Source organism: Mus caroli, unplaced genomic scaffold (assembly GCF_978045245.1).
Source record: "Mus caroli unplaced genomic scaffold, Mus_caroli_1 scaffold_5, whole genome shotgun sequence".
NCBI lineage: Eukaryota > Metazoa > Chordata > Mammalia > Rodentia > Muridae > Mus > Mus caroli.
The window spans coordinates 65,482,583-65,490,129 of record NW_028227260.1 but is presented as its reverse complement, the minus strand read 5'-3'; the positions used below and the strand labels follow the sequence as shown (position 1 = coordinate 65,490,129).

General features: G+C 42.6%; 1 pseudogene; it reads right to left on the bottom strand.

Annotated features, from left to right (window-relative positions):
- Positions 1-7,087: 7,087 nt before the first annotated feature.
- LOC147004613 (signal recognition particle RNA) lies at positions 7,088-7,343 on the bottom strand (annotated as a pseudogene).
- Positions 7,344-7,547: the final 204 nt, after the last annotated feature.

The following is a 7,547-nucleotide window of genomic DNA, read 5'->3' as shown; positions in this document are numbered from 1 at the left end:
AAATGTCACAGCCCCTAAGCCTATTTAACCAGTGCTGCCAACTGGGGATAAAGTATTGAAATAGCTAACCCTATAGGGGCATTCTCATTCAAACTACCACACTATCTCCCAGTTCCTTGAATTTTTAATCTTATCCTTTCCGACAAATGTGTGATAAACCCAGATGGGAAGTAAATACTGTCATTAAGCTATTTCCTCCATTCATTTGATTTTTCTATATATTCTCAAGAGGTGAATGATAATTGAAGAAAGCTGTTGACATGTTTATTATCCATCCTAACTTCTGAACACTATTAATCCAAACAAAAAATATTTTTAATGTTTTTGAGACAGGGTCTCACATAATACAGGCTGGCTTCAAATTTGGTATATTGTAACAGATAACCTTGAACTCCTGATCCTCCTGCCTCCACCTCCCAAATGTAGAATAACAGCCAGATACCACGTGGAATTTCCAGATTCAAAAGAGAAGAAAAGGGCAGTTGGAAATGTGATCTAGGAAAAGAAAAGAGACCTCGAGGGTACTCCATGCGGTAAGAGCACTGATGGACCCGTTTATATAAGGGCTCAATGTGTTTCAGTGCACAGTGCATCTATCACTCAGTGTCTTATAAACTTTATTGGTTCTGCTATTCTGCTCACCCATAAACATGGCTCCAAGATATGAAACATGAATCTGCATATAAAAATCATACAAAGAGAGACCTCCCCTTTTCTGAGGAGTAGGGGAGGAGAGGTGAGGAGGGAGAGGAAGCTGCAATCAGGATGTAAAGTTAATTAATTAGTTAATTAGTTAATAAATTAGTTAATTTTAAAAATCATCCAAAGAGCTTGTAAGATGACTCAGTGGGTAAAGTGCTTGCTGCAGAAGCACGAGGACCTGACTTAAGACTAGCCGGGCGTGGTGGCGCACGCCTTTGATCCCAGCACTCGGGAGGCAGAGGCAGGCGGATTTCTGAGTTCGAGGCCAGCCTGGTCTACAGAGTGAGTTCCAGGACAGCCAAGGCTACACAGAGAAACCCTGTCTCGAAAAAAAAAAACCAAAAAAAAAAAAAGACTAAGGGCTGAAGCCATGACTCAGCGGTGTTCTTGGGGGGGCGGGGGGGGGGGGCGGGGACCTGGGTCAAAACATAGTGGTTTTCCACACACACATGGCCGCTCATCAACTGTCTGCAACTCCAGTCTCCAGTTCCAAGGAATCCGACACTCACACATGCAGGCAAAACACCAATACACATAAAATAGTTTGTAAGCTAAAAATAGCAATGCACATGAGTAATCCCAGCCCTGGAGTTTGTAAAGACAGGAAATCGCAAGCGCTTGCTTGGCTAGCCAGTCTAGCCAATTGGTGAGCCCCACATTCAAGGAGAGTCTGCTTTGTAAAATAATATAGTGATAGAGTAAGGCACTTGACATCCATATTTGTTTGCGTGTGCATGCATTCACCCACACGTGTGCGCGAGCGCACACACACACCAAGATTTTTTAATGTATCTCTAATTCCAGTACTGGTAAGACCACTTCAGGCCACCAGGTGGCAGTTTTGTACAATTTGTTAGGCTGAAAACCCCGCAGACCAAGGTTTGGATTTCTTGAACTCTGATCTGCTCCTGTGCAGGGATCTAGTTAGGCCTGAGTCTGCCTCTGTTCTGAGTAGAATATAGGCTCCATCTAGACACCTTTCTCGAAGCAGCTCCCCTCTCCAAGTGGCCAAGCGGAGTTCCAGACAGGTTTTGTCTCCTGGGACTCTGATGCAAGGGCCAAGTTTATTGGTACAGGGGTCACAGCAGTTGGTGTGGCCAGATCAGGGGCTGGCATGGGAGTCATGTTTAACTGACACTTGGACTCTACGCCGTGTCACTGCCAGAGTGGGCTAAACGTTACTATTAAACACAGCTTTTCTATAGTTAACAAAAACAAAAACCTGTTGCCTATTCTTGGTTGTAATTAGTAAATGAAAACAGTATCTCACTGGAATTTATGGAAGTCAAACTAAAAAAAGCAAAGAACTAATTTTTGCCTTATTTTACTACGTATGTTTGTTCATTCGATTTGTAAATCAGGCTTCCCTTGAACTCACAGAGATCTGCCTGCCTCTCTCTGAATCCTGAGTGCTGGGACTAACAGGGTGTGCCACTCCTTCCTGGCTTCTTTTACTACGATTGAATAATGCTAAATGACACAACTTCATCTAACCTCTTTAAAACTTAAGTTCCAATATATGAAAATTTTAATTAACACTGTAAGTAAAATGCATGAACATATAGATGATTATAAGTTACACCCCAAATGACTTAGGCATTTGGATAAAATAATAACCACAACTTACATGAATTAGTGAGCTCTGTCTGGTTTTACTTTCAGTATTCTGAAATCACAGGACTATGTATGTGGATAGTCACTTGAAGTTAGACAATAGCACTGTTACATGTGTCCAAGGAAAGGCAGAACATGGTATACTTTATATATTTTTTTTTTTTTTTGGTTTTTGATTTTTTCGAGACAGGGTTTCTCTGTGTAGCCCTGGCTGTCCTGGTTCACTCTGTAGACCAGGCTGGCCTCGAACTCAGAAATCTGCCTGCCTCTGCTTCCCAAGTGCTGGGATTAAAGGCGTGTGCCAGTAAAATTCTCCAAATAAATATTTTGCTCATTTTTAAATATCCATAATTATTTGACATTTATTGATGCTATTTTTGTTTTTTTTGGGTAATACACACACACATATGTACATATATATATACATACATATGTGTGTATATATGTATATATGTGTGTGTGTGTGTATGGAAGCTTCTGGGGCTGAAGAGATGGCTCGGTGGTTTAGGGCATTGACTGTTCTTCCAGAGATCCTGAGTTCACAGATATCAAGTTTGAAGTCAGAGTAGTTCAAGCCTAACATGGGCAACTTAGTAAAATTCTATCTAAAAATAAAAATAAAGAGCTAAGCATGTAGCTTGGTGGCAGCCCAGTGTGCAAATAAATACATGTATGAATACATGCATACATACATACATACATAAAATTTTTCAGGGCCTGGGAAGATAATCTCAATCAGTAAAATGCTTGTCATGCAAGAATGAGGACAAAAATTCTCACCAGACCACATATTAAAAAAATTAAAAGCCTGGCATGCAGAGAAATGGATATCCCTGAGGTTCATTGGCCAGCCAGCCTAGTCTTACAAGTTCCAGTTCACTAAGAGACCCTGTCTCCAAAAAAAATGTGAACAATACCTTAGGAAAGATACCCAACAATGTCCTCTGGCCTCCACACATATATATGCACAGGAACATGCATAGGGACACACACACACACACACACGCATGCATGCCATATTGTTTAGAAAATAACAACTCAGTCGGGCAGTGGTGTCGCACGCCGTTAATCCCAGCACTTGGGAGGCAGAGGCAGGTGGATTTCTGAGTTCGAGGCCAGCCTGGTCTACAGAGTGAGTTCCAGGACAGCCAGGGCTATACAGAGAAACCCTGTCTCGAAAAACAAAACAAAACAAAACAAAACAAAAGAGAGAGAGAGAGAGAAGAAAAGAAAAGAAATAGAAAAGAAAAAGAAAATCACAACTCACACAGATCTAGTAATTTTAAAATACAATACCTGAATTAAAGAGTGGATGCTTCAGTCCTACTTAGAAGGGGGAACAAAATAATCAAGGGAAGTTAGAGGATTGGAGGCACTTGGGAGGAAGAGAAGAGGGGGAGGGGAAAAGAGTAGAAGATGCAAGTATGGGAGGACATGGAGGAAATTTACAGAGGGTCAGGAAACTGAACAATGGTGTGTAGCAATGGGAGATGGGGAACTGGGGGTAGCAACCAGAAAGTCCCAGATATCAGGAAAGCAAGAGCCTCCCAGGACCCCACAGGGATGACATTAGCTTAAATACCCAACAAAGGGGAGGGGGAACCTATCTCTGTTGAGACCATATCCAGAGGTTAGGCATGGTCCCTGGTTGAGGGATGGGCCACCCACCCATCTCCAAAATTTTAACCCAGAATTGCTTCTGTCTAAAGGAAATACAGGGACAAAAAGTGAGACAGAGACTGAAGGAAAAGCGATCCAGAGACTGCTCACCTGGGGATCCATCCCACATACAGACACCAAACCCAGACATTACTGTAGATGCCAAGAAGTCCTTGCTGTCTCCTGAGAGGCTCTGCCAGTGCCTGACCAATACAGATGTGGATGCTCACAGCTGTCCATTGGACTGAGCACAGGGTCCCCAATGGAGGAGTTTGGGGAAGGACTGAAGGAGGTGAAGGGGTCTTATCTGACATCAATGGGAGGAGAGGCCCTTGGTCCTATAAAGGCTTGATGCCCCAGTGTAGAGGACTGCTAGGGTGGTGAGGTGGAAGTGGGTGGGTGAGGGAGCACCCTCATAGAAGCAGGGGGAGGGGGATGGGATAGGGAGGTTGCAGAGGGGATAACATTTGAAATGTAAATAAATAAAATAGCCAATTAAAAAAAATAAATCTTTAAAACTTAAAAGTCATGATATATTTACTCTATTTACTCATGATGTACTAAAACTCATTGCAAAAATATAAAAAGGGCAATGCAATGCATATATGCATGCAAAAACAATGGGGAAAGGGCCAATGAAGTTAAAGTAGTGGGAAAGTAGATATGGGAGATGTATATGGGAGGGTTTGGAGGGAGGAAAGGGAGAAATATATATATATATATATATATATATATATATATATATATAAAATAATTAAATAAAATGCACAACTGTGGATGGTTAAACACAATTAAGTAACGTGGCACCAGAGAGTATTTATATTAAAAAATGTTTATTTCTAACAGAACGATGCCATATCTTAAGACAAAGTGTTCCCTAAAATGATGGCTGTCTCCTGAGAGGCTCTGCCAGAGCCTGACAAATACAGAGGTGGACTGAGTGCACGTGGGGGAGGGGGTATGTGGGGTGGTGATGGAGGAGTTGGAGAAGGGACTGAAGGAGCTGAGGGGGGTTTTAATCCACATGGAGGGAGCAACAGTGTCAACAGGCTAGGATCTCCCCTTCCCCCGGAGCTCCCAGGGACTGGACCACCAACCAAAGAATACCCATGGAGGGACAAATGGCGTTGGCCACATATGTGGCAGTGGATGGCCTTGTTGGACATCAGTGGGAGGAGAGGCCCTTGGGCCTGAGGGGGTTTGATGCCCCTGTGTAGGGGGAAGATGGGAGTGGGTGGGTGAGTGGGTAAGCACCCTCATAGAGGTGCGGAGGGGGGGAGAGGGGTTCCAAAAGGGAGACCTGGATAGTGGAAAACATTTGAAATATAAAAAATGAAATATCCAAAGAAAAGAAAAAGAAAAAATCATCTATCTTGTTGGTGGTGGGATGTTTTATAAGAAACAGTGGTGCTTATACCTTTAATCCCAGCACTTAGGATGAGAGGCAGATGGATCTCTAAGTTCGAGGCCAACCTGGTCTACAAAGCAAGATCCAGGATAGCCAGGGCTACACAGAGAATTCCTGTCTCAAAAATCCAAAACAACATGAAGGCAGGAGGAAGAAATAGAATAAAATAAAACTAAAATAGCAGGGTTAAACCCTGACATGTTAACAACTAGAATGAAAAATATTTCCTGAAGCCGCTGGCAATGGGCAAAAAGACACCTTGGTGGTAATGTCAGGGGCAGAGCAGTGTCTGCCTTGGTGGCCTAAGCTGTCTTATGCCTAGGACTCATAAAAATCAAATCAAATCAAATCCAGGTAGTACAGTACAGGAGTAGGAAAGCAGAGACCTATGGACCACCATACCACCCACAGACCTGCCCTCCAGTGCTTGGCACAGATGGGCCATAGGCACCTGCTAGCTACCACACCACACACATGGAAGGCGGATGCTGACCCCCCGGGGCCACCAGCTGTGTGGCCAGCCTGCAGTGGGATCCACCACACTGTGCAAGTATGAGGTGGTCAGATGGGAGACAAAGAGAAGCAGAGCAGCTTGATCTTTATGAAGAGAGATGAAGCTGGAGACTTGAGGGTGGAGAGGAGCAGCCTGTTCTGAGTAGCCACCCATGCCACCTGGAGTCATGATGAAAGGCAAGGAGAGGTTGCAAGGGTGAAGAGTGGATACAAGGGGACAGGGAGATGAGTAGAATTGGGTGCATGATGGGAAACTCACAAAGAATCAATAAAAAGTTTTTTTTTTTTTAATTCCCAATTGTACTGCTTTCTGATTTGTACTTAGGTCTTCAGATAGTAACTTTTTAAATAAAAATAAACCTGGTGGTACACACCTTAATCCCAGCAGTCAGGAGGCAAAGGCAAAGGCAGGCAGATCTCTGTGAGTTCAAGGCCAGCCTGGTCTACAGGGTTCCAGGACAGCCAGGGCTACGCTAAAAAAAAAAAAAAAAAAAAAAAAAAAAAAATCTGTCTTGAAAAAAAAATGAAATATGAATCAGTGATTATTCAACAAGATAGATATATCGCACAAATGTTATTCTGAATAAAATAAACAATATACAAATTTTATTTACTATATGACTGCATTCATGACATAAAAGTAATGGCAAAATTTACCTATGATAATATAATTTATCTCTAGGGTAATGTTCATAAAGCTTCTTGGAGATGGAAAATTCTACATTTGACCTGAAGAGTTGTTATACTTGCTACATACACAAATAAATAATTAAGACTCGTGGACTTTACTTAATTTCATATCTTGATTTAAAACAGTATGTACTAAGTGAAGGTGTGAGCATAAGGGAGGAGTTAGAAACATTCTAAGAAAATGTGATACTCATTTAGGTGTCCCAAACTGTAAACAAAAAATGTGAGCAAAGAGAAAGTGTTCATCTCTTTCTAACTATTGGAGAGATGACTCAGCATTTAAGGGCACTGACTGCTTTTCCAGAGTTCCTGAGTTCAATTCCCAGCAACTACATGGTGGCTCACAACCATCTGTAATGGGATCTGATGCCCTCTCTTCTGGTGTGCCTGAGGACAGCTACAGTGTACTTACATATAACAATAAATAAATCTATTTTAAAAAGTAGTAATTCGCGGGGTGGTAGTGAGGAACACCTTTAATCCCAGCATTTGGGAGGCAGAGGCAGGTGGACTTCTGAGTTCGAGGCCAGCCTGGTCTACAGAGTGAGTTCCAAGACAGCCAGGGCTACACAGAAAAACCCTGTCTCTTGTTTGTTTGGTTTTTTTTGTTTTTGTTTTTTTCTGAGACAGGGTTTCTCTGTGTAGCCCTGGCTGTCCTGGAACTCACTTTGTAGACCAGGCTGGCCTCGAACTCAGAAATCCACCTGCCTCTGCCTCCCAAGTGCTGGGACTAAAGGCGTGCGCCACCACGCCAGGCTAGGAAACCCTGTCTCTTAAAAAAAAAAAAAAAAAAAAAAAAAGTAGTAATTCTGGGAACATTATTCCAAGACACTGAACGAGAAGGTTGTTGCTCCTAGCAGCCTTTATCTTAGGAGCCTTAGCCCCAAGAATATCGTCCCCAGAGTTGTTGCTGCAAGAGAATAATCTAGAGAGCAATCTTTCTGGTATTGTTCTGGATGTT